The following is a 25798-nucleotide window of genomic DNA, read 5'->3' on the forward strand; positions in this document are numbered from 1 at the left end:
CTTGGGTGTATCTCACCTCATCAGTTTCCCTCCTCTGTTGAAGTTTTTGCTCTTGGATTCTTGTTTGTGCTCGTCTACCTTCTGCCTCAGCAAGTACTTTAGTAACACCATGGGGTCAAATATTTTGGCTGGATGGGCTATCTGAATGAAACTTAATGGCTTCAGATTAACAAATGACCAGCTGTAAGCATCTAATAATTCTCTCTATCTTTGAACTATAAAATTTTGAAATATTAAATTTAACTACTTTTATTTAGGGCTTTTTGCTTAACAGAATTAGAGTTGTGGTTCCATTTTCTCCTTAGGCTTCTTCAAAGATACTCCTACAATTCTAGGGATTATTATTGTGCTGCAAAATAACTCTGAAAAGTCCTGCATCCTTCTCCTGCAAAATGTAAGCACTGATTTTACTCAGTGAAAAGTGACAAAAGGACAGATGTCAAAGGTCGTGCTAGTCAGGATGAACTGCAGATTGTGCTTCAGCAAACTGGGAGGACGGGTTGTTGTTACACATGTGCTAGGGCAACTCAGTACCCTGTGCCAAGGAAAAATTCCTTTGGTCATTGTGTGTTGGCAGTATGAGAAGTACAAAGGGGTCTGGAGTAGCTTCATCACATTCTCTGGTTTTATTGTGTTGTGGAGTTTGCAGCATGAGGTGTGAATGAAGATTGTACTGCTTAATCAGGGCTTCATGGCAGCACTGGTTCTTAATACATATGTGATATATGCTAGTATGCTCCATTTGCTTTATTGCTTTGTAGAGAGGTTTGCAGTTTAACCAGTATTAATGACAAACCTGGAACTGTGATGCATCCAGTACCTTTAACAAATGCAACAAATTACATAGCCACATTCAGCTTCACCTAGAAAACCAAAGGTGCTTTAGAGCAGGCAAAGTGTAATTCTTGTGACTGCTGAGCTATTCAGTCTGCCAGGGCACAGGTCCAGCAACATTCAAACACAGGTGATGTTTGAAGTTCCTGTGCCCTTTGTTTGCTTTTAACTTTGCATCATGAACAAGCCTGAATGACAACTCACAATAACCATCAGTGACAGATTTTATAAAACCAGTGCTTTTTTTTTTATCACAATGTTGAAGGAAAATAGTGAGTTGTGTGCAATTAGAAAGGTAAAGGCAGTGACAGAAACACTGAGAAATTTGGGCATGTTTGCTAAGCTCGGATATGAATTTGGCAGCTGTTATAAAAGGGACCTCTGTTTTTCTATAACATAGTGATCTGATTTAATACTAAACCCACAGTTTGGGGACAAACAGGTAATTCTGCCCAACCTTCTGAAACTCATCCTCAGATGCTTTTGGTGAATATTTGCTGGAATGTATTTTGTTTGCATTACAGATTGTAGGTTGAATATAGTCTTTCTCACTATATGCATGTGAACAACACTGTACGGAACAGTGCTATCTGTTATTCTTGCAGTTTTATTATTTCCAATGTTATACTTTTATTTTTCTCAACTAAGGTGTACTAACCATTATTATAAATATATGCATTTAATGGCTACATTACAAGAATAAAGAAATACTGCAATTTTTAAAATTATACCCAAAGTCAAAGTTAAATTCTTATTTGATTGCATTATGAGTAGTTAATAAATTACTGAAAGTGCAAATCAGCTTTGCAAAGGATTTGCAAGGAAGAAAACAGCTACATCTGTCATGTTTCCTATGAAGTAATGTGACCAAAGGTAGTGCTAAAATACTTGGCAAGAAAAATCTCCCATTTAGTTGTATCCCCAAAACTTCAAGTCCAGATTTAGCTGTACTGAGGAAACTCCTAGAAATTAATGCAAAATGAAACTGCTCATTGGTTGGTCTTTCTTGCTTGTTGAGCCATTAAATTAACTCCTTCAATGCATTTCTGGTTTTGATTTTTGTTTTGATACAAGTGTTAAGAACTGAAGACATAAAAAGAATAATGGGCGGCTTAGGATAAAGCATTTTATCACTGACATTTTTCTGAGATTAGAAAAGGTTTTTCAAACAAAAAAATGAAGTCTAGAAACTAAGAAAATAAATATTGTTTGAATTATTATCATTGTTCTCTGTATTGCTGCAGTAAACTTCAGCTATAATGCAGATGTTCCACTGTGTACACATACTTTATAATAAAACAGTAGGACTTCTGGTCCACAAACAATACAGGCTTTTCTGAATTGCTTCTGCTTTTCCACTGCTTACTTGTATTTATTGATAAAATGTTTTTCTACTTCCTGACTGTGTAATGAAGTTGATTTTTTTCTTTATTTTTATATACAGAGGAAAAGAAAGAGTCACATGAAAAGAGATCAACAAAAATTAAAGCAAACCTCTCATTCAGCTGAATGAAATTTTTGGGTTAACTCAAAATTCTATTTTTCATTCATTTTTGGTTAATACCTATGAAGGTTTTCTTTTGCTTTTACCTGGGCTTTCTTTTCTCATGGTATGTTTTTAGCTCTGGATTCCCAATAATGACTGTACTGTTTCCCAGTTCTTGTACTTTTGTTGAGGTCATAAGTTTCAGACAGATCTTTCCATATTTTGCTCTAGACATTTTTTCCACTTTCCTTTGACAGAAAAATGGAGAACCACATTTGTGGTTTTCCTAAATTCATTATGCTTTTCCAGGCTTAAAATATTGTGACAGATCAACAAAACAGTAGCAGAAAACTAATTCCTTCAAAAAATATGAAAAAAGGAAGTTGTGTAAGATGGTGTAATTAATCTTGCAATAAAAATAATTGTTTACAGTTAAAATTAATGTAACATGCATTCCTCAGCAGATAATAAATTATGGGTTTTCTCATTAGCATTTGAATTGATTTCCTCTAATTTCTGAGGAACACATGAGCATGTGACTAGATTAAGTTTAATTGGACTACAGCTGGCACTGATTGTGTGTGGATAGGGTGGGGGTTTGACTGATTTGGCATCTTCCTGCATTGTGTTTCATTGTCTGATTCTTCCTATTCAGCCTTTTCTGCACAGGTTATAAGGCACTGTAAGAAATATTAGAAAATTAAAAGGGGAAAGAACCATCTGTGAACACAAAAAAAATGTGGGTGAAGTATTGATAGAAGGTCTGTGGTGTCAGCCAGCGTGGCTGCAAGTGAAGCAGACACTGTGCCTCGGAGCCAGAGTGCTCCGCAGTGGAGCAGGCACATGATGGAGACATTGTCAGAGCAGCGTTTGTGTGAGGCACTGCCGAGTAGCCGCTGCAGCTTCCTCAGCCGCTGAGTGCTGCTGCTGGCACAGGAGGAAGTCGGTCCAGTTCTGTATTTTGTTCCAGAGCTCCGTTTAGTGTTTGAGCAGAGAGGAGCTGGGGCAGGAGTACACATTCTCTCTTCCTAACTCTGTTACACAGACAATGAGATTTTGAATTTTGCTGCTAGCATTACTGCAGTTCCTCTGTCAACCTAGTGAGCCCAGATTTCTTCATCCAGAAGTGGCCACTAATACCTGCCTAGGGAAGGGCATGAGATTAGGTCAAACATGCAGTGACAATCCTCTCTCAGATCTTCTAGTTTTCATTGATGTACAGCTCTAGGAATTTATGAAGCAAAGGTGATATCTTTATGTTTAATAGCCCTGGATGGATTTTTCACATAAGAAAATATCTAACAGGTTTTTAAAATTGATGTTTTTAATTTTTAAAATGATGTAAATCTCCAGCTTTCTTGGCATCTTGTGTCTTATTTTGCTAGTAAAACTGTGCATTCCTAGAACTGTTTTAACTTGATACGGTCTAATTCTTGTATTCCAAAAGAATACCTTTCATCTACTTCATGCAAGTTCTGATTTTTATACCTAGGTTCATGTCTTCTCAGAGACAGGGCTTTAAGCCAAAGAATCCTGCTCTATTTGATAATTTTTGTGAAGTTGCTTCACATTCCAGTTTCTTTGCTGTCCTTTTCCTTCCATTTTTAAATTTTGCTACAAATCTTTGAGCTAGAGAAGCCAAAACTGTTAGTGAGTAGTCAGGAGTACCTCATTCTGGATTAATACAGTGACAATGATGTCTTTTTTCTCTGTTCCTTTCTATAGGCTGTAGATTCATAGGAGTCCCCTGCTATTCAGTGTGACTGAGGGTGGCAGAAACAACTAAATAGAGAGACATTCAGAGGGCTACCTGTTGAAAAGAGCATAATGCAAGTAGTGGGTAATTTAGAAACTATTCTTCTTGTCTTCTACAAAGATGTTTCACATACTGGAAAAAGTTTAAAGAATCTGTAAATGGTAAAATAAATTCAGTGGAGGAAGTACTGAACTTAGGGCATATGGTGAGGTTATTAATGAGTAAGAAAGGCCACTAGGTATAATGGAAAAGCAGATGCTAATAGTGAGCAATTTAATAAGAAATGTAGATAGAGCACCAGACTCCCACTATAATTCAATTTAGGTCAGCATTTGAGGAAACATATGAAGAATGAATTTGGATCATGCTGTATAATCTTGGTTTTTATTGTCTCAGTCATCTTTTGTCTTCCAGGTGCTTTCCATCACAGCTAGAGATGAAAAACAATGTTTACTGTTGGTTTGTGGTGTACTGGAAACAAGTAACACATGTGAGGGCAAGTACAGAGAGTTTTACAAGTCAAATTTAAATAAAAATATTTTGAGTAATAGATTCCTCATATAATATTCCAGAATTGTGTTTTAAATGTGTGCTGAGAAGGCAAACAAAGACATATTGAGTGGTGGACTAAGAGACTTCATGTTCATGAAATTATCTTTAGACAGTTCTTCCTAAGTAAGGAAATCCATAGGTAAATGGAACCTGATTAGAAAGGGGAAGAGACAAAAAAAGACATGGTGAGGTTAAACTTATCCAAAAATATAAAGAAAATAACAAAAAGAGAATGAAGGTTATCTAGGTTTTGCTTGCATTTGGACTGAGGAGTTGCCTACTGCATAAGGTGCCCATTCGCTCAGCTCTTTCTGTCACATATACATTGTAGAGCATAATTGGAAATGTAGACCTTGCAACTAATGGAATATTTGGTTCCATATAGTAGATATTTTTGGCAGAAATGAGACTGTGTACAGAATTGTCTGTTCTGCCTACGTCATCCCTTTTTCCTGGAAGGTTGATACTACCTTTTGAAATATGATCTTAAAAATACCCAAGACATTTGCCTGATACATGTATAAAATAATTTTTTTTTTAATTATAATTTTTCCTTTTTTGGGATAAATATACTTTGCAGTATTTATTCCTTCATCTGAGAGTTTGGCCAGTAATTATATACTTGCTTTTGCATCATGGCTTCTTAAACCTCTGTGAACACTGAGGAATGTAGTTTTATATTTCATCTAAGAAATTACAACTCAAACAGTACATTGTATATTAGCACTATGCTGAGACATTGTCTTACCAGTAATTTGAAAAAAAAAGAACACCCCCTTTTCAGGGGCTAACACTGTCTCTTCTAGATGGGCTTTTCATGGATTATTTTCTGCCAAATACTGTTCAGACATTTTCGATGTGTTAGAAGTCTGTGATGTTTAGGAAGGTTAGAACCCTTTATATCCTGGCTACAGAACAATTTCAGATTTTCTTGGGACTGGAGCTGTTACAGAAATATGTTGTAATCAGGAAAGAAGAATTTGAATATCAAACTGCGTTATTCAGTTAGATCTAGATATAATCCTCTATTTAATTATGTGTAGTAGTGTATTTATGTTTATTATTATTTTGTCATAGACCTGGTACTTACAGTGTTCAGACTTTCCACACAGAAAAAGTCCAGCTTGCATGTAGTGTTTTGAAAGTATTTTTTTAATGCTATGGATGTGGGGTTTGCTGTGTGTGCCAAGGGAAACGGGATTACCAAGCTGGTGATCAGCTGGCAGAGAGATGCCCTTTTCAGAAGCAAGTTAAGGTTCAAAACAGGCAGGTTAGCAGCAGTGATGCTTTTGCAGTGATTTCCAAGAAAGCCAGCTGCTGGTGCTGTGCCTGAGGTAAAAATAGTTGAGAAAAAAGGAACAAGAGCAATTAACTGCAAATCTGATCAGACCTGTTCTGCATTGTGCTTTTCTTTTTTTTTTTTTTTTTCTTCTTTTGTTCCCTCTCCAACTGTGACTGAAAAACAAAACCAATCCTTATTGTAAAATACAAAAGTCCATTTTATATTTCAGCATTAATTTGGAGAGATGTAACTGCCCAGCTTCTCAATGTTGCTTTAAAAGGCATTGCAGGTTTCTAGGGAGCCTTCTGCAATCAAGGTCTCTTTTAGCCTCCAAGCCTCAGAAAATGTTTCCTCTGTTCTCAGTTTATATGCCTGTGTCCCTTGGAATTTGAAGATGTTAGGTGGTCTCAACTCTTGCCTCAGCAACATGTTCTGATCAAAGTGTACAGTACAATTTGATTGCAGCAGAACGTGCTGTGTACCATCTCTAATAGGCTGGGCTGTCAGTACAGGATTTCAGCCTGCTGAGAACTTTCAATCTTCTGTGCTTAGTGTGCATTAAATCTCTCATCATCTACAAAATGCCTTCCCTCCCCTACTTACTTTGGGCTGTAGGAGAGCTATAGTCCATAACCTTTGTTTTCAGTTTTATCATAAATTGAAATACACACACACTTAAATTTTCCTAATAAATAAAGTGCTATGTTGTTCTAAAGCTGCCTTTTCACCTCATTACAGCTCAGCGGAGTGGAGAGTGATGTCATGGTTGACCCAGCACCAGCATGCCCATAAATGATACAGTATGTTCCCCCCTTTACTTCCTGGCTAAAGCACTGGGAAGGAGCTTAACATGAAATTCATGCCGTGATGACAGATTTAAAAGTTGCTACAGACTGTAACAGACAGCAACTGCATTTTGCAGACATACATGACACATACCACTCTCTTGTATTCCTAAGTGATGACATTTTCAGTTTAAAGACTTATGCTTCTATTGCGCATTATGGCTGTCTGTCTGCAAAATCAGGCAGGAGGAGGGAAGGAAAGGACGGGACAGAGAAAACACTGAACTGGATGTAGAGCTCTGCTTGGAGAATATGTCAAATATTAGTCAGTGACTGAAGGGGCGGGACACACCAGTTTTCAAGCAGGCTGCACTGCTGCTCTGTGCCTTTTGGGGGATTTCGGCTCTTTGGAGGCAGACAAAGCAGTTGTGCTTTATCTGGGGAAATGGGCCCCTCGCACTTTTAACAAGGAGACTCTGAAAATCCAAACGGTGCTAAATTGTAAATTTGCAAGCAGGAAACTAACATGCCGAACATGAGACACCCTTCTTTGGCTGTGCTTCCCAAGCAATTAAATAAATAGCCATCATGTTGTGTCTCCAGGGCAATAAAACATGCCACTGTGGAGAATTTACAGGAATGGGCAAGGGAGGGTGTTGCCTGATGGAGAGCTGTGACATTCTGTATTTGCACCTATGTCTGCTAGAGAAGCTTCCCCTGAAAGTAAAGCTTGATTGTAAATATAAACAATGGTTTATAACCTTGGCATCTCCCTTCACCCTCCACTGGCTGTCCTTTTCTGCAGCTACTCAGCATCACAGCATACATGGCAGGTAAATAGTCACTCAGATATAAAGCAAAATTATGCAAACGCATAAGAATGGATTACAAGCATTGTACTGGATCAGAAAACAAAATGACATTGGCCTCTTGTCAGAAGACATTTCATACTTTTACTGCAGTTTGTGCCAAATAGGCAACCTCCTCCACTGTAAAACATATCCATTAATTTCCTTCAGGATTCTTATATGCCTGACCAGGATTTCAGAGGAGCTGAAGAAATAGAATACCCTTGAGAATTTTTCTACGTGCTCTTTGGAGACACATGTGTGCAGAAACAGGATTATATGATAGTTTTAGATGCTAAGCACTCTTAAGTGAAAGTTGGAGGAAATCAGTCCCATGCAGAATTATGTCTCTAGCACAGCAGGAGTGCCCAGTCACAAGAGACATGATCAATAAAGCTTATAGTTTATGCACCTCAATATTGAGTGTCCACATTTTGATTTAAGGAGTTTTCTGTAATATGACCCATGGGGGCTAAATTTTCCTGCTCTGCATGAGTGAAATGTTGCCATTTGTTCAATATTCAGGTTATTTATCATTTGGAGTCCTACCCAAATTACTGAAGTCAAGTCTTACAAAGAGGCAGTTCTTAAAAGGAGTACAAAGCTTTTCAATAAAGTATTAACTAATGAAGAGCAAAGTTGTTTTAATTAAATTAAAGTTGAATCAAATCTTGAACACAGCTGAATTGCCAAGGTTTTGTCTCTCAAGCAAACTTTTTGAATTTAAAAGGAGTTTTGGAGATTTTGACCACATTAAAATTATGAAGTCCTGCACATTTCATTAACAGATTGAGTCTATGAGCTTTCCAGCTTTGGTCCTCAGCTGAGGTTGCTTGCAGAAAGATTGCAAAAGCATGTCTGCATATGAAGATCCAGTTCTTCAATAGTGAACCTGATGTATGAGTAGTATTTCAAGTATATGACCTATTTTGTAACGTATCCTACAACCTGGAAGTCATGTGTCTTAGTAAAATCTGTGAAAACACCTAAATGCCCAAACCTCTGATTTTCAAGAGATATCACACTATTTTTTCCTAGCCAGTCTTAGTAGAAATGTTGTGAACAATTTTGACACAAATAGTAAGCTATGTGTTTTTCTTTCTTCTGTTATAGGTGCCAGAGCAGTGGGAGTATCTTTTTCATTTTTCATTCACCCCAGTTTCCCACATGCATATCAATTTATCTTTGTCACTTGCAGAGTCTCACTTAGCTGAGTAGCTCTCATTTGTCCCCTGACCTTTGACTGCTCCTGGTTATGTTGGGTATAAGGATGAGGGGAAACTGACATGAGAAAGGTGGGTTTTTTCCTCCATCTGTCCCTCAAGGAATTGAGCCTAGTCACTGCAGAAAATATGAGGATGTTTTGTAAGTTTCTAGATCTATTTGCATTCCAGAAGATGTTTTTAACAAAAACTGCAAAGAATATGATAAAGTATTATTTAGGAAAAAGTACTTGTGTTTTATGGAAGGTCAGATAAGGGTAAACTAGTGCAGAAGTCATGCAGACTTCACAGCAGAAAAATGCATTGACAGTGAATGTCAGATTTTTGTAAATTACAGGCTTAAACCAGAAATTATTAGATTGTCATCAGTTTGCTAATTTTTTTTTTTTTTTTTTTTTTTTTTTTTTTTTTTAACAGCATATGGAGGGTGGTTACTAATTTTCCAATACTGAAGTATTTTATAATGAAACATAACTGATGCTGGAGTATGGAAGGAATTAGATACTGTTTAAAACTAGTGGCTGGTTCTCCAAACCCGAAGAATGGACCAATAACATGTGAAAAGGGGAATCTCCAGGGATGGAATATTGACCAAAGTAGCAAGTCCTCAACAAATGAAAGCATAGCAAACTGAAATGTTATTAATCACTACTTCTGGTGTTGGGTTTTTTGTTTGTTTGTTTTTTTTCTTAAGCAATATCGTTATTTGCAAAGTGTAATATTTTAAGTATAGTTCCATAAAAAATACTGTGGGTTCTTTTCCAATTTAGTTATCCTTATTCTGATTATTGATAAAAAATTAGTTCATGTTACTTTTCTATTTCCAACGTCTTCTCTGGAGATTTGAAACCAAAAGTGTCACGGGTATATTTTGCCACATCTTCATTTGTGTGAATCATCCCACCAGATCTTGCTGACAAAATGGGCTGACATAAGTAAATGCCATTTTACTTTTTACATTTAAAAAGAGATACCTGTGCAGGTAGTGACAATTAATTAATAAAACTTTCAACTGGAAGGAAAAAAATTGTTATTAAATATAATTTATAGCTGTAAAACTTGGAGCACAAGAACTCTGCCTCTGACCAGTTGCATGAGATTTCATGAACCTGTATTTAATAGTATAAAATATGATTAGCAAGTTATAAGTGTACCAGGAATATAAGAGTAACTCTGTGTGCTTAAATCTTTTTCTTTCTGGGATGTGAATATTGCCCTGCCTTGCAGAAATGGCCATCTGCACCCTAAAGAATTAACAATCTCCTTGGACTGTAGCAACCATGGGAGTGATATCAGCTAGCTCTAGTTGCCATCTGAATCAACTGGGAGCTCTCCTGGACATGCCAGGTAAAAGATGGAAGAATCAGACAATGACCTGGCAGTAGGAAGACTTAAACTTCTTTAGGACATTGAAATCCTTAAGAAAGGATCAAATCCAATTAGGCTATAAATACGGATTTGAGTGGTGAAAGAAAACATATGCTCCAAATTTAGATCCTTTTCCCTGAATGAAGAGTTGGGAAGAGGTCTGTAGTATGAAAAACTACTTAGATCTGGCAGTTCAACTGCTGGGATGTGTAGGGTGGCAGCCACAGAGACAGAACATCCTTGCAGCAACCAGCCTATGGTAGTCACATGGTAACAGGCTGCTGCACCATAGTCTGACAGTTTCTACAAGTCTGGTGTGGAAAAAGTCATCTCATGACTTACATTAGTCAGGCAAGCTTGCTGGAACATTATTGGGAAAGGACCTGACACCTGAGCATCCTCAGGCAGTTTGTGATTAGAAATGCCCCATAAATATGTGGCAAAACTTTGTTGATATGTGTTTGAATGTATATGTGCTTCTGGATTTACACATAGAAAAATATATGCTGAATGCATTGTGTTATATTTCAGGCAGATATGCTGCAAGTTAAATTACAGTGACAGGGAGATTGACCCCAGATCTGATTAGCATAGAACTGAAGATGCACACTAAATCATCCTATTTTCTTTATTTTAAGAGTTGACTGGAAACAAGACTGGAATTATTTAAACTGGTATCCTTCATTGCGATCAGTAGAAAAATAAGTCCAGGATTTGTGTGTATAAAATGCTAGTTGTTCTTTTTAACTGTCTAATAGTAAATGGGTCTACAAACCTTATCCTTAGAAACACAGGTTATCTTCTTGGAGTCAGTGGTTTTTTGTGTGAGGAAGACTGGAGTACTTGAACTGATATTCAACAGCAGTAAAGGAAAAAGGCCTTTCCTCTCCTTTACCTGTATTGAAGAAGCAATTTTTATTTCATATTGGAGACAGATATGTCCAACTACATCAGTGCCACATCTCTATGTAATTGTAAGCCTGTTAGAATTCAAAGTGTATTGTTTCCCTTTGTTGCCCTCCATGATCTTTGCATCATGCTGAAATGTTGTCTCTGATTGTTACTGAGTTGATACAGATCAGAAAGTATGGCAAATTTACAGGACCAACACTGGAATCAGACCTGCTGAACTACTTTGGTCCACAAGAGGCACACCAGATTTGTGTATGGGAATAGAGAGACATCAAACTGCCTTGAGACATATGACTGAGGAGACATGTCTAACTTCCATTCTGCTCCCAATCTGTTTGACAAGTGAAGCAGTGGGGCAAAATTAATGATCACAAGGTGTGCTTTCCTCTGGAACTCTGACTAATACATCCTAACTGGTAGGCACAGGACCAAGTGAAGCATGGCAGCCTATGCTTCAGGAATCCATTCTCCAGGCAGCAACTCAAAATTAACTGTTTGCTGTGCTGTGTGTATTCTTACACGTTCATGTGTTGTTAGCACTGGTTTTGAAGTCTAGGAGGTGACACGAGTCTCACATTGACAGTGTGGGAAAAATAAATGTGGATTTGGGAGTTGAAAAAATAAATAAATAACATGAAAGGGAGGGACGTATCAAATAAGTATCAGTGCTAAAAGCAGTTCTTGCTGTATCAATGTGTGTATAACAATAACAGACATGATTCTCATTTTGTTTGAAAATATGCCTTTTTTTTTGTAATGGCTACAAAAAAAAATTTATAACAACATGGGGACAAATCCAATCTCACTGCTGACTTGTATTTCTCCATTGGTCTGTCATTTTCAGTCATCTTGTCTTGGAAAGTGAGCTCTTGAGGTAAAGATCCATGTGTTTTATAGCACCCATCACAGTGTGTTCAAGTTCATGGTCACATTTTTGCTAATATATAATAAATAAATTTAAAATCTGTTAATAGACAATATTCAAGTGGATGCTTAAACCTGAATAGTAGTCACACCAAAAAATCACGTAAAGAAGGTGCATAGGAGATTAGTCTGACAGCCTCATTGTCCTTTAGGCAGATCTTGTACACGATAGCTGTTGGGATTATTTTCATACCAAAGATGAGCCCATTGTATAACTAGTACAAGTTTGTAATGTGATATTGTAGAAAATGACATTAACAGAATTTTGGATGGCAGATGCAAAGGCTTTCAAAGAGTTGTGTTGATGGGAATTACCAGAAAAGGTTAAAACCCAAACAGTAATGATGTCTGGTAATAACTCATTTCACCAATCATGTAATTGGAATGAATAGGCAAAATAAGTCAGGATAGAGGATGGCAGGAGATGACCATAAATGACAATGCAAAATAATTTTTCTGTGGTAGATGGTGTTTGCCTAGGAGGGGTGGGGGGGAAAAAAAGGCTTAGCAGTTAAAAATAGTAATTGTATCTCTTAAAACAGCAGATACCTCTTTATCTAATGTACGTCATACAGAGCCACTGACCTCTGATGACTGAATTTCAATTTAAATATCTCTAAAATTATTGCAAAATGTAGTATTATATATAATAATTATATTATGTAGTAGTAGTAGTAATTATATAATAAGTATATATATATGTATATATATATACTTATTGTATATACTATATATATTATATATATAATTATATATTTTATATATATAAGTATATATAATAAGTAGTAATTATATATATAATATAATTATATTATGTAGTAGTATATATAACAAAATAATTATTTTGTTATTTAGAGCTGATCAGCTAATCCCAAGGTATTTGCAAGGCTTTTGCCAGCCAGGCTGTGAATCTCACTTGATAAAAAGTAGTGTCACTTCTCGTAGCTGCTCTCCTGTAGGCTGAAAGATTTAACATCTGGACAACACTGGCAGAACTTTCTCTGATTTTGAGATGATAACATAAATGTATCTGTACTTCTGTAAAATTCTGTAAGCAGATTTCCCTTCCCTTTCTTCTCCCTGTGCTAATGGGTCAAGTTTTGAATAGACATTTGCATTACCCAAATTTAAAGATTCAGAATTGAAATATCTTACAGCCAAAAGAGGCTATTAAAGACCCCAACTGAAGTTTTCTGTCTGTTCACTACAATAATTAGTCAAATACTATATTCAAGTACCCATAAATGAGGGAATCTGGATTTGGACTGGGTATTAACTCTGTGGCTTGAAAGGACAGTGCTGGTGCTGTTGTCCTCTTGTACTCTTAAACATCTGTTGTATTTCAGCTGGCTGGTGAGTAAAGTACTCTGCGTACATATGTAGGAGCAAGAGTCATCTGTGAACCAGTAAGGACCAACTGGGCAGAAGCTGTTGGAGTTTTAGGGAAAATGGAACATATTAATTCCCTGTCTTTCATGGCCTAAACCTTAATTCCAGAATAACCTTTCAAACTATTTTCAAGATTAATTATGCTTTGGCATCCTTAAGACTAGTGTCATTGAAAATAATCTTCTCCCAGAGCTCATACTGTGCTGATTGTGATTCTGACAGAACATTTATGTATTTACATAATAAATCTATTTGAAGTAATTTTTAGATTTTTCAAAAATCAGTACAATTCATTTTCATCCTCTGTTTGAAGTCTTAAAATTAAATCGCTGATTAACCTTTTATCACCTAAATATATTGAATGCTAGTCATGCTTGCTAAAAATAGAATTTATGGTTCTGAATGGTCTAATTTGACAATCTTAAACCAGTGTTTTGATTGCATTTCTTAGTATTTTTTGTCATGTCTTTCCCTTTTAGGACTCGGTTTGCTCTGTCTTCACAGATGTTAGAAACAGACAAGACCAGTAAGTGTATTCAGACTTCTCTCACCTTATTTCATAGGCTTTTGACAATGTGTTTGACTGTCTTCTTAGATCTCTGGAGAGACATCTGTGATTTGCCAAAAGTCTTGGTACATTTGAGTTATCTGTGCCCTGGGGCAGAAAGAAAAAGGTTTTGGATTTAACCATAAGTCTTCTAAGGAGATACTTTCAATGCTTTTAGTTAAGACATGTTTTAAAAATGTTTAAATGGATGACTTCATGCTTCATTTTATGGCATTCCTGGAATACTGTTACAAATACAATAAATGTTCATTTAATCATGAATACTATGCTAGTTGTCATTTGTGAGAGAGTGCAATAAAGTCCTCACAAGTTCTAAATGGCCTATTTTATATAGAATACAATATCCTTGAGCTATAGCAGTGATGTTCACATTAAACTCAAGGATTTAAGTTTTAAATTGAAGGGTCTTTCTCTTATTTCGCCATGCACATGACTTCCCGTAGAAGTTAATCTCTAAATGCACTGAGTATTCCTATTTTATAACATATTTTATAGGGAAGATAATTGCTCTTGTGCTGCTCTTTGGTCCAATTCTGTTAAGTTTATTCTAGAAATCTGTCACCTATAAAAGTTAACAAGAATATCCACAATAGTTTTGCTGTGGTGGTTCTGCCTAAACATAGGAAGGGAGCCATGTATGGCCCATAGTTTATGCATACTCTCTGTGATATTTATAATTTAAAATAAGATACTTTTACATGTGTTCATCAAAATATGACTCCTCATCACAGTCTTCTAAGCTAAGCCTGTAATATACGTGATTATGGTGATTTTAAAGCGAAACATAATGTGAGAAAAGAGCATGATAAACTCAAATCATCTTACTCTTTATGGCTGTAGTAAATATCATACCTTAGGCTAGACTGAAAACATTTTGAGTTTCACATGCAAAAGTCTATTTTGAAATGAGTCAGTCAACAGGCTTTTCCTTACTCATTACCATTTAGCCTAAAGATCTTAGGAATCTGGTTTTGTTTCATTTCAATTTATTTCTGAGAAAATCGTTGTCCTTATGTAGTACTAAAATAATAATTTCCCTTCCGTTTGTAACTGGGACAAAACGAAATTATCTACTAATTCTATAAAATTAGTTCTGTTCCTGGATCTTCCATTCTCTGTGTGATGCCTTGACCTGGAAATTATTATAACAGATACTCCTCAAAGATTCTCAGAAAGGAACAAAAAAAGATTGTTTCTATTAAAATCAAGCAATCAGCTAGATAGTTTAGTTGTCTTTATTTGAGAACAGTAAATCTTTTTAGCAAGTGGAATAAACCAGTAAGAACAACTAGGAAGGCATTTAGGGAATTACACAAAGGGTGTGTGGTTTAGACCTTTTCTGGAACGCAGGCTGCAGTTTAGCTGTCGAGTCACTATCATTCTCCTCAAAGGTGAAATGATTTAGAGGCCTAGAGAAACTTAATTTTTCTTGATCACCATGTGCAACCTGGAATTTTAATGGCAGGCATAATTAATTCTTCTGATGTTAATCATCAGGGCTGGGCTCCACAATTATCAGCCTAGTGCAGCTGGGGCATGGTGCAGACATGAAAAATTAGGAAAATGAATCAGTAATAGGGTGGCAGATTTAATCTGCATCATGAAAACAAAGTTAAAAAGAGGGAGATCGAGAGAATTTCAGCTGAAGCTTTTGTGCCAATGAGCACTGACAGAACTGAAAAATGTTGCCGATGTCCAAAGTGATTGGTAATTACCAAGCCATTGAATTTTTTATTGTCAATTTATCATTGCGCCAGAGGTTAAATTTAACATCTTCTTCTAAAGCCATCACTCTAGGAGGAAGGCAAGCTTTGCATCACGTGGACCAGGAGTCAGTGAAAGGTTAATCAGGTATTCCTTTAGTTTGTGTGTGCTTCCAAATCAGTCTTTCCTTTTGTGTCCTTTATGCTGCATAATACCGTGGGGTATTTTCTAATTTATATCACCTGTACATTTCAGAAAAATATTAGATTGCATTCCTCAGCACAGCACCATCTGCCTCGCTGTGTATTTATAATGTTGCATTTTCATACTTCCCCAGGCAAATTTTACACACATTTCAGTATGTATATGGAAATGTTATCTATACAAAGAACTGTATGATACAAGGCAGGCATTTCCTAAACAAGGAAAAATATAATCTTACTGTCTGAAAGTACTGCGGGAAATAAAAAAAAAAAATCCAATATAATTTTTTTGCTATTTATTTATTTAATTATCAACTGTGTTATTTGGTTTGCATTTGATTTTTGCTTTGTTCTTAAGCCACGTTGCTTGAGAATGATCCAGTTTAAGATCAGGGAATGTTTGGAATGCTAAAAATGACTTTTGGACTGAAGGACTGTGAGGGGAAGGCTGTTTGTATTTTGCATCTTGTGTGATTCTGAGTACAGTTTTGGCATATAGCAAGTAAGAAATATTCTCAATTCATAAAGGAAGCTCATGTTTTTCCTTTGAATCTTTCTCCCTCAAGAATATTTAGTAAATGGTAGAGTCTCTTTTGATGCAAAAGCCCTAACAGACTGAGAAAAAGACAATATTGAAACATCCTTTTAGGAGAAATATGTGACAGAAATATACATTTATGTGTTAAGGGCTAAATTGAGCCCTGAAGTAAGTCAAAATGTGTTCAATAAAATAATAGGATTTCTGCTTCTCTGTTTATAGGATTTGGTCTGCCCTGAAAATTCCATATACATATTCTTATACTCCTTGCTATGTAGCTGTCTTTTAATACAATGTTAAATACAACTTCTGTCTACCTAAATTCCTACCTAAATTCTGCTCAGTAATCTCACTTCCGTTTTCTCTATTTTTTTTTTCATTGAGTGTTTATTATAGATTCCAGACTGTGCTCTGATTAAAGGAATTGTATGCATTTTCTATAAATTAAAAATGGAAATGGCCTTTAGGGGAGACTCAGTAGAGGAATCAATGCATGCATTAATTACTGCAATTCATTACCCAAATAAACACAAGACTCAGCCTTTTGCTGGATACAAATTTAGGGACATACGATGTTTACAAGAGACAAAGGCTTGTGATCCTGCTCATGTTAATCTACAGATCAAAGTATGTGAGCCCATTCCTAGTGGAGGCTCCTCTGGGGATACCATAGCTGGGATCAATCCCCCCATGCAGGCAGTGAATTATTGCTGCTGAATACAAAAGCTGTCACGTGACATCACTATTCCCTAACAACAGGGATACTTGCTCCAGATAGTGCTTTAAAAGAGCATATTTTCTTGATACCTCAATTTTCTATAATTAAACTCAAATAATAAAGCAATAGCTGTACAATGACCACTGATTCACTTCATTAACAAAAATATTCTGCAGTTCATAGCAATACTCAGTCATTTGGAAGAAAAACATGAAAATATAATCTTTAGCTTCCCAGAGGCTTTCTAGGATATAAACAGAGGGTTAGAAGATATATAACAATTAAAATTATACAGAAAAACCCAGTTATTTATTGAAAAGCTTTGTTATTCTTCTGAATTAGTATCCTTTCTTTTCCTTCAGAAGAGACTACAAGAATATTGGAATAATGCAATTTTTCCAACAGCATCTGGATGCATCTTCATAATATTTTATAGATGGAGAATAAATTACACTATGAAGGCTTCTGTTCAAACCAGGACACAGAGCGTGATTTGAATCTTAGAGCATTTTGCCTGCCATTGTGGGTGCAGGTTCACCCCCAGTCTCAGCAGCTCACAGCAGAACACCAGCCTTTTCCTTCTTTCCTGTTGGAACACTCAGCTATTTTAATGGGATTCTGACCAAAACTGCAACTAATTAAGAATCAATTCAGGACCATTAGTAAGTGGGACCAAGGTAGCCAGTGTTGCATATTTCAAAAGAGTTCACTTTAATGAGAAGAGTTCTTGGACAGGGGAAGAAAAACCCCACAAGCAGATTAAAGATAGTGTAGGAACCTTCTCCAGTTAAACTAAAGAACTAATGCTACACAGGAAGATGCTGAACTTGTAGTCCTCTCTAATTGATCTACTTACTGTTCCTTAGGAAACTCAAAACAATAATGAATGCAGGTATTAAGTGTGCATTAGTAATTCAATAGCTATTTATAAACATTAGCAGTTGTTACATTTTACAGGCTTTCTTCATCGGAGAAACATATGTTATCTTTTTTTCAGACATATAAACCTTAGAACTGTCAAACCCTTTTTGCTTCTTTGGGCTTTGTACTTCTGAGACATCTGTTTATCTGCACTGCATTGCCTGCAGATGGGATTTTTAAAGTTGTTAGAGGTGTTGGGATGCCATATTTTTGACAGCTGCAGTTTTGCTTTACCACATAACAAAACTTTACTAAAAATGCAGGGCTTTGAGGGAATGATTTCATTGTCATTATTTCATTAGTTATATCAATTTTTCCCCCTTATCTCTTGCTATTGTGAGTTATGTTAATGAACTGGTAGCATGTAAATGTAATCATTTTAGGAGAAATAGAAAAAGCAATATATGGCTGATTGATTTGAATTATTAGAGGGAATACATGCAACTATATTGATATAATCTGATATTAAAGAATTAAAATCACTATACAGTAAATTGAAAGCACAAACCTGAATATATTATGTGGGAAGTCCTAAACCTCACACTGACCTCAGCTCATGAGAAACTGCTTGGGCACGGTTTCTGGTTCAAGACAAAATGAACAGAGAGACAAATCTGTGAGATTAAATCTGTGTGTTTAAGAAAATGTATGAAGAGCTGTTTATATTCCCAGCACAGGAACATGAATGGAGACCTAGTGCAACACCTTTGTAGTTGATACATATTTTAGATATTTTGTAAAGTTAATAAATTACACAGGGATTTCTAGGAACCGTCATTATTTTAAAATAAATTTGGCCACGGAGGAGAGAATGTGATAGAACATCTTCCCAGTATGCTTGTTTGAAATAGTATAATCTTGGCTATTTAATTTTTTGTTTTCTATTTTATTTTGTAATTTGTATTTCGAAACAAAGAGTGTACAACATTCTCTTGCATTAAATATCAGTAAGAACAATCAAAAAGAGGCAAATAAATTTTGGAGTATTTATCTTTGTAGGAAAAGTAGACCCTTGTTAGGAGCAGAAGGGTCTCCCTGTCACTGGCATCTACTTTAGTACCTTGTACAGGTACTCTTAATACAGAGACTGTAAAGCTTGGAAGTCCTGGTTTTAGAAGCTATATCTTTATAACCAAGCTTTTTTGGCTTCTGTCAGAAAGGAAGCAGGATTTGTGTTTGTAATGACAGGTAACAGTGTGAACAACAGAGGAAAATAACTTGGGGAGAGAGGAAAAAGGCTACTCTAAGGAGGCTGGAAATAGATCGGGACTATCTGTCAAACGTGCTGTTTAAAAAAAAAATTGAATCTGACTTGGATATTGCATTATTAGTAACCTCAGATATATGTTGACATTTAACAGGGAAAATGACTGACAGATCAGCATCTGTGAACTCTTTTCTTTTAATAAAAAAAGCAAACAAGTAATTTCAGCTCTTTATATTCTGTGGGTTGTGTGCTAAGATCTAAGGATAAATATACAGAGTCCTCCCACACTCTGGTCAAAGCTTTTGGTTTTTACAAAATAAATTGAATGGAACAAAATGTCACTTGACTGTATAGAAGGATGTTTGGAATGGGGACAGGCCAGGAGAGATGTGACCAGTATTTCCATGCCAGTGGAGGTCAACAGACCCAGGCATCAACCTGCAGTCAAGCAAGCCTCAGAACAACTCCCACATACTACAAAAACTATTTCAGAGTACATGTGCAGCCACTCCACATCTCATGGGAAGAGACTTCTAGTGACCTGACCTGTGCCAAAACACACAAGCAATATCCTCCTTTTTTTTTCTTAAGAGTTGATCTGAATATTTTTAAGTTTCTATTTTACCGTCAGTTAGAAAGTAAAACCTATTTGCTTGAGCTGAAAGAGGTCAAGCACTTTTATCACTTCCATCTTTTGGATTTTGTTTTTGCACATGTATAAGCTGTGAGGATCTCCTTTATGCTCACTTATGGTCAGCCTATTTAGCATAACAATGTAACTGCAGAACGATCAGTACTGCCAAGTTCAAGCCTTCTTCCCAGTTTATAGGTTATGTACTTTAGATTTTGGTTAAATGTGTGTTCTTTATCATTAACATCCTCAGTTTCTGACATCTTCCCTCTATGAAAGCAATTAACTTCAAATCATGGTGTGTTGGGGGTATATTGTATTTGGGTTTGTTGTTTGTTTTGTTTTGTGTGGTTTTTTAGATGTAGGAAATTATTGTATAATAATATCTCACAGGGGCTTGGTAAAAAGGATGATATGCTACTGAAGATCCTACGTCAGGTAAGTAATGTGTCTTGTTCACCAATATTTCTGATACTATGGAAACTGAATAAGTTTGAATTGCTGTTATTTTTTATTTTTACTTCTTGGCATGCATTTACTGTATACTTTCCCATGCAGTTTGCCAGTAACTTTTTGCATGACTGCCAGCAATATGGAGCGTCCAAGTGTACAATTACTTTTGCCTTCCTTTCTGAAATTCATGAAATGCATTTCACATCCTTGCAGGGAAGATCTTTCTATCTCTAATCAGGGATTGGAGGAGGTGAAATACAGTGGGAAGCACAGTTCTTTTCCTTCCTCTTGTCAGATATGTAGCATTGCTTTACTGGTTCTCCTCCAGGATGCATTCCCAGAGGAGAATTCCCCTGTCTGTTGCAGGAAGGGTGAATTGCTCCCTCAGGGATGAGGAAGCCAAGGGTGGTCAGAATAGAATCCAGGCAATGACTTCATTGACAGGGACAAGTCCTGCAGCGCCTGAGCCAGGAAAGCACAGCAGGGAGTGACAGTAACAAGAGCTATTGATACAACAGTGATGACTGAGGCAAAAGGAAAGTAACAAGTCAAGCTGAAAGTCAGTCTTGGAAATTGAAGCAACAATTCAGGTGTAAGTCTAGGAAAAAGAACATGCAGTGTACCTCAGGCAAGGAGTGGGTACCTAGACCTGAACTTAAATGAGCCTCCTGAACCTGTGGAAAGGGGTCTTGTGAAGGCCCTTGGTAAGGCAAATAAAGTCTCTTAATGCACTGGAAGCTGAGCCAGAGCTATGTTGTTTACAGTTCAGTCTGCGTTTGCTCTGCTTCATCCAACAATTGAAATATTTCTTTCTTTGTCACCAAAATTTAACTTGCACTATGTCTCTGGACTTCCCAATTTGTCCTCTATTCCTCAGCTCTCCCTTTCTTCACTGATCTAAGACTTTTAATGCAAAGTGACAGCAAGAACAGTAAAACCTTGTTATAATGTCACTTGAGATTTGGATAGAAAATAACATTTATTTTAAAAATTCCATGACCTTGCAGCAATTTTGCTGTTGGTGCTGTGTACCTTGGCTACTTGGAACTTCATAGCCCCAGCAAAGATTTGTCAAGTTCTCAAACCAAGGAGTTGTTCCTCAAGAAAGACCAGAACATTTCTTCTGTTTGTTGAAGGAATGTTATTTACAACACATTGCTGAACCCACCTGATACTCTCCAATAGAAAGAATGTGTCCATGTACACTCAATATTATTTTTATAATTCATAGCCATATAGGGGCACAAAGAAAGAAAGAGAGACAAGAAGTAGGTATGTTAACATTCATTTGAAATTATTGTTGCTGATAAAGCAGCCTGCTGGCTCTCCTACTTTGTTGGATAGCAGAGCAAGGTCACAGAGCACTGAGGAGAAAGAGAAAAGCAGTGATGTAAGAGTAAGGGTCATTATAGGCAAAGAACAACATTGTTAGGAGTTGAACTGAGCAGTGGCAAGGACTGTGTATTAGCCCATGTATTGCTAGTGCTGACTCGGTCTTCAAAACAAGGCTTTGCATTTTTTATACAGACACCTCCAATGAAGTGTTTTTTTCAATACAATATATAACTAAGCAGATTTACATATGAGATAAACATACAACTTGACTTCAAAATGCCTAACTAGTTTTTAACTTGATAGTACTGTAGAAAAGAAACATCTTTGTTGTGTAAAAAAAACCAAACAAAACACAACCTAAAATTCTGTCATCTCCTCCCCAGGCCCCAATTCAGCACTAGCTTCCTGAGGAAATACAGTCAAGGACAGCCCAGCTTAATTCTATAACTTCTGTTCCAGTGGCACAGCAAACCTGGCTTTTTGGTTTTACTGTCTTCTTAGAAAAGAAAACTACATCCTTTAGATTTTTTTTAAAATTAATGCTAGTTAATTAGCTAGCATTGTGCCATCTCACTAACTGTCTTTTTTTTCCACTTAGGGAAAGTCTGCCTTACTTACAGCTGTTGAATCAGCTTAGCTCCCACTCCTACTATAAATAAGAAGAATCAAGAAGTACATGAGGTACAGTGGGCTAGGAAATATTGTAATGTACATCCTAAATGAGTTTCTCTAATTCTCTTGGGGAAAAAGTTTCCAAGATTAGATGTACTTGAGTACTTCAGAGATGAGGATTTGTTGTGTAATTGCAAAGCCTTTGGACCTCTCTCATGATTTGAAGGGTTTGGAAGTGTGGACAGTATGTACAAGACCAAACTACAGAGTTTTCCATTGAGAATTTCCTGTCAATAACCTTTGCAAGCCATTAATGTCAGGTGACTGGAGTAGGACATATAGTGAAATAGTAATGGCAGGTGAAGACTTGACCTTACAAGAGGCAGAGGGCTGTTAAGACAAATCATGCCATGCAATGCTGTGAGCAACTGATCACTGCTACTAGGAAGAGCATGAGGGAAACTGGCACATGGGTTAAGCAAAGGCATTGTAACTAGTCACTCATTTGAAACTCTGAATATCTGTAAACCTCATCTGTTTTGTGTTCATAATCAGTTCTTGGCACCAAGCCACACTGAACTAATTCATTCACCTATAGAAGCTTGTCTTGTCAAACTAATTTGCTAGGTTGGATTATGGAAAGCATAAAGTATTCAAATGGCAGTAATTTTGATCCCAACATAAAAACTGTGTAAATGAAATCCTTTTATTTTGATCAAACTGCATGGTCACTGCACCTGTTCTGAGCAAATGAAGTTTTATGGGATATGTGCAGAAATCTGTTTGTAAAAACCAGAAAGCACAACTAGAGACTGAAAACTGAATGCAGTGGCCATGTAAACTACACATGCCTTTTAGTGAGAATGAAATCTGTTTGTATGATTGATGCTTTATGTTTGTTAACCTCCTTCAGGTAAAACATTTGCTTCAGGCAGAATTTCTGCAAAAACTTTTGGACTGACCTTAGTAAGGAATTTGCTTTTTGTATTTTTTTTCTTTTTCTTTCTTTCTTTCTTTCTTTCTTTCTTTGAGAGAAGTAAAAAGGGTCCAAAGAGCAGTAGCGTGTAAAGACAAAGCCAGGATGAATATCATATCTTACCAGTGATACACAAGTGTTAGTCAAATGGAGAGATGACAGTGAAATAAGGAAACAATTAAACTTCAATAAAACAAAATAAGGAATAACATTCCAGTCACATCTAATCACATTATGTATAGCATAACTTTCAATTGAAAGTCCATAAAACCCAACCACACCTCAGCCAGTTTGTCTGGCATCTGTCCTATATAATAAACTAGAGGTTCCTCATGGCACAACTCCAAGTTACTTTGAAACCATGTCTGCAGAGGGGATGGCACTGAGCCATGTTTCCAAAGAAGTAGAATAATTTTTCTGGTGGGAAAGGTCAGGCAGTACAGAGCCACCAGGAATGAGATTCCCTTTTTCGGCTTTTTCACCATTATTAATCCTGCAAATATATCTCTTTTAATAGTAAAATTCATTCAAAAACAGAAAACCTAACATTAAAGCAATGTCAAAAATCTGTTTAGACTGACAGGCATGAGGAAATCCAGAACCCAGGTAAACTGGGTTGTATCATTATAAAACTTGCAAAGAATTTTCAAGTTGCTGGTTACCTTTCCTCTGTCCTGTAAGTCTTCTCCTAATCAAGTTTTTTAAACTCTTACCTAACACTGTGAAAAGGAAGAGTGTAATGGATTCTCATTCCCATGTCCTGTATTAGATATGTGCAAATATATGCATGAATATAGTACTGAATTTGCAGTTATCTTCCATTTTAAATAATAATCTTAATGCATAAATGGATTCCATATGATATCAGACAAATAATTTCTAATTTTCTGTATGGAAGCACATATGGAAGTGAATATGGGAACATATTCACCCAGGGTCAAATCCTGGCTCCATTGAAGCAAATTTCCCACTAATGGCAAATTTCCCACTAATTTGGAAGGGCCAAGATTTCACCCTTGATGTTCAGCCACTCTAATAATACAAAGAGCCAATGTTGTTCTCTCTTCTCATATGTCAGATAAGTTTGAACAAGAACTGAGTTATCACTGAATTAATGTAATCCATCCCTCTGCATTTTTTAGCTTGCTTCAAATTGTTTTCTTGGAGTGAGTGGGATACAGATTTACAGACATAGTAGCCACACAGTTGTCTGTAAAGTTATCAGGGCCAGCTATTTCAGAGACTTTGCAAAGTCAAGCAGAGCAGGTCAGTGGGAAATGACATAGGAACAAGCATTCTCTGGAGAGGAAGGGCAATGTGGAAGCTTTTCTGTAGTTGGAAACATTTCTTAGGGAACTGGGTCTGTGGCATCTTCTGACAGTTTATGGGTCATGATTGCATCTGGTCTAACAGAAAATGATTTTTTGCTGCATTGCTCATTCTGTGTGGACCTGTCTGGAATTTAGTAGATGTGTAGAAAGTGAATTTCAAGCAGCTGAATTCTTCTTGCAATCTGAATATTTTCCCCAGAGGAAAAACTTGCTTCTCTATAATGTGACAGGAAATGCCCTCCTGGTGGCTAAAATGGTGTCCACTGTGGGATGGAGGCATGTCCAGTCATTTGTCATCAGTGCAAATGCTTGGATTGATGGCTAACATTGTTCAAACAGTCCATGCTGCTTGAGAGAAGATATCTCTTTTGTGGCTCATGTGGAGCAGAGATAGAATTCTTGTACTTCGGTTGAACTTGGTGAGAACCAGAAGAAAGTTCAAATTCCTCTTAATTTCTGTGTCGGATTTACAGCATTACAGCATTCCTCTGGCACCTAGAAAAGGGAGGGACACACATTGAGAGAAACTTTTGTGAAACTGACTGGATCACTCGGTTGTGTCTTGAGTTAGATAAAACTTTGTATCATCTATTCCAGAGGTGGGTGGCTGATTTCCAGGACTGACCTAGATTCAAATTCAAGCATCTCTAAAAAGTCACACAAGTTAAGCTTTGGAAATATTTTTGCTTATTAAGGGTTTTAAGTATGTGTAAACAAACCCTTCATTTTCTTGTCAGAACCAGGCTAGACATCAGTAGGATTTTTTTCACTGAAAGGGCTGTCAGACACTGGAACTGGCTGCCCAGGGAGACAGTGAAGTCACCATCCCTGAAAGTGGTCAAGAAATGACTGGACATGGCACTTAGTGCTGTAGTTGGCAAGGTGGTATTTGGTCAAAGGTAGGACTCAATGATCTTAGTAGTCTTTTCCAACCTTAATTTTTATGATTCTATGAAGTAACTGACATTCTGGCTCACAGAACAAATGGAAATATTTTACTTGGCATATACACATTTAAAAATGTCCACCAATTAAAAATAAACATCAGTTTGAAATGAGGAAAAGAAGAAATTTACAGTAACAGAAAGAAAGACATTTCTAGTCTTTTTGCTCCCGTTTTGACCACAAATATTAGTCTGGCTCAACTAAGATTCTTGAAGCATTGTGGTTAAATTGTAGTTTTGACAAATCAATTTATTATTTGAATTTATGAAAACATGTTACTCAGCCTAATTAGTTGTT

The 25798-nt window shown here is 36.5% G+C and overlaps 1 long non-coding RNA gene across 2 annotated transcripts in view; it reads left to right on the forward strand.

Moving 5' to 3' along the window:
* LOC128790574 (uncharacterized) overlaps positions 1 to 25798 on the forward strand; it is a 297948-nt gene that overhangs the window by 80185 nt on the left and 191965 nt on the right. The window contains exons 4-5 of one of the 2 annotated variants that reach the window (XR_008431808.1): positions 13839 to 13885; positions 15713 to 15778. This is a non-coding gene — a long non-coding RNA (uncharacterized LOC128790574). Of the gene's footprint in view, positions 1 to 13838; positions 13886 to 15712; positions 15779 to 25798 lie in introns of those variants that run through there. The other variant, XR_008431807.1, reaches the window with a different exon arrangement.

The sequence above is a fragment of the Vidua chalybeata genome, chromosome 7 (genome assembly GCF_026979565.1).
Source record: "Vidua chalybeata isolate OUT-0048 chromosome 7, bVidCha1 merged haplotype, whole genome shotgun sequence".
Classification (NCBI taxonomy): domain Eukaryota; kingdom Metazoa; phylum Chordata; class Aves; order Passeriformes; family Viduidae; genus Vidua; species Vidua chalybeata.